Source organism: Notolepis coatsorum, assembly GCF_963971535.1.
Source record: "Notolepis coatsorum genome assembly, chromosome: 1".
NCBI classification, from domain to species: Eukaryota; Metazoa; Chordata; class Actinopteri; order Aulopiformes; family Paralepididae; genus Notolepis; species Notolepis coatsorum.
The window spans coordinates 1,297,492-1,299,748 of NC_140165.1; the positions used below are offsets into that span (position 1 = coordinate 1,297,492).

A 2,257-nucleotide genomic window follows, 5' to 3' on the forward strand; every position below is an offset into this window, starting at 1 on the left:
ACTCGAACCCACACTGTAACTTTAGTGATACTAGATCACAGGGACTCGAACCCACACTGTAACTTTAGTGATACTAGATCACAGGGACTCGAACCCACACTGTAACTTTAGTGATATTTATCATACATCTATTATCATACATCTGTTATCATACACCTATTATCATACATCTATTATCATACACCTATTATCATACACCTATTATCATACACCTATTATCATACACCTATTATCATACACCTATTATCATACATCTATTATCATACACCTATTATCATACATCTATTATCATACATGTATTATCATACACCTATTATCATACATCTGGAACACAGAGAGACATACACGCGTGAGTAATCGATTATTTCATGCTTTTCCAAAGATCCAGTTGGTGGGGGGGGGGGGGGTTCTCTGGATAATAAGCTTCTCCTTATAGTTTAACACAAGGAGTGAATTAATTGGATATCGACTCCCTTGTGTCTTGTTGTCAGCGTCGAGTCCTCATCTTCCATTTTCTCTATGTTTTGTTTTCATTATTATTACTAATTTACATTTGTAGGCTATTGTATCGCCTGCTTGTGAAGAGCCAGGGAGGAACAGCCGTCATGAGGTTAGCAGCCACACAGGGAGCCTGATCAACGATGACGTCATCAATGTTCTCTTGTAATCCACAACCAAAGGTCAAGGATGTGTCGTCCAACCAAAGGATATTGCTATAAATGGAACTGATGTGTCGCTGACACCTAGTGGAGATTCAGTGAAACTGCAGCTGAGATGGTTAGGGTTAGGGTGTGTGTGTGTGTGTACTTACGTCCAGTAGTGTGTGTAGGTGTTGGTCCTGGAACACACTGTGCAGGAAGTCCAGGTCCTTCTCACTGCAGTCGGTCAGAGCGTGGATCTCCTCGAGGCTGTCCAGCACCTGAGAGACCGCTCCTGCACACAGACACACACACACACACACCCACACACACATTATACACACACACACACACACACACACACACACACACACACACACACACACACACACACACACACACACACACACACACACACACACACACACACACACACACACACACACACACACACACACAGAGAGACACACACACACACACACACACACACACACGCACGCACACACACACACACACCAGAGGCAGGTTATACATGTGAAAGCACATCCCCTCATAAGCAGATATAAATAAACACATTTGAATATATCAACAACTCCTTCAAATGTGCAAAATTAATCACATCATGGTCAACCACCAAATAGTGTTATCACTCATAAATACACAAACATAATGCGTCAACAAACAAACAAGAAATAGACAAACAAATACAAAACAAACAAACAGGCAACAGAAACAACAACGTTACTTAACACTTTAACTGCCGAAAACGCCGGAACTCGTCATTCCCCGCCATGCTCAAGTTGCCGCGGACGCCGGAACTCGTCTTTGATATCAATATTTCAAAAATCTGTGATCGAAATCATATTTCCGTTCTGGAGCCTTGACACACAGTTCTGATCTCCTCTCAATCCTCTAGCGGTTCAAGAGCGCCATCTGGTGGCCGATCGGCAGATCGAAACCGGATGTCAACCTTTAACCCGGTAGGACTCACTCCATATGGGGTCCGGGCACTCGCTAATGCTAGAGAGACTCCGTCTTCACACAGTGAACATCGATCGGTGGAAATAACTCGAAAAAACAACATGATTTGGACGTATATACTATTATACAACCTGGAAATAGATCGGGTATTTCGACATCCCATAATGGAAAAAATTGTGTTCTACGATCATCTGCCAGCGGCGCGAGGAAGCCACGGTAAGATTCAGCGTTATTTTCTTTTTTTTTGATCCACTTTTTCTCCCATTTTTCTATATTTTCTCCCATCCCAATTTCGTATCATCCAATTCAACCCTCCCCTGTCACGAACGCTGTTTCTTGCCTCCCACAAGCCGGCTGCAATGTGGACTAAGTCATACATAGCACAAGTCCCCTCCGGTACTTGAGGTAACAGCAGTCGCATCTTTTCACCTGCGCAGCTCGATCTCTCAGTGTCGAGGAGTAACGCGTGGGAGGCTCACGCTGCCCCCGACACTTCCTGATTCTACTGCGCAGGCGCACCAACCGACTTGTAGGAGTCGCTTGTTCACAACGTTCGATCCCCACCCTTCAGTTTTCCCTCCCCGTAATACGGCCAATGTGTATTACTGCGGACGACCAGCCAAACTGAAAAACAATGT

The 2,257-nt window shown here is 44.4% G+C and overlaps 1 long non-coding RNA gene across 1 annotated transcript in view; it reads right to left on the reverse strand.

Annotated features, from left to right (window-relative positions):
• Positions 1 to 814: 814 nt before the first annotated feature.
• The window catches only part of LOC311229344, a 12,085-nt gene continuing 10,642 nt past the window's right edge, over positions 815 to 2,257 (reverse strand). The window contains exon 3 of the long non-coding RNA XR_014619746.1: positions 815 to 933. This is a non-coding gene — a long non-coding RNA (uncharacterized lncRNA). The remainder of the gene's footprint in view (positions 934 to 2,257) is intronic.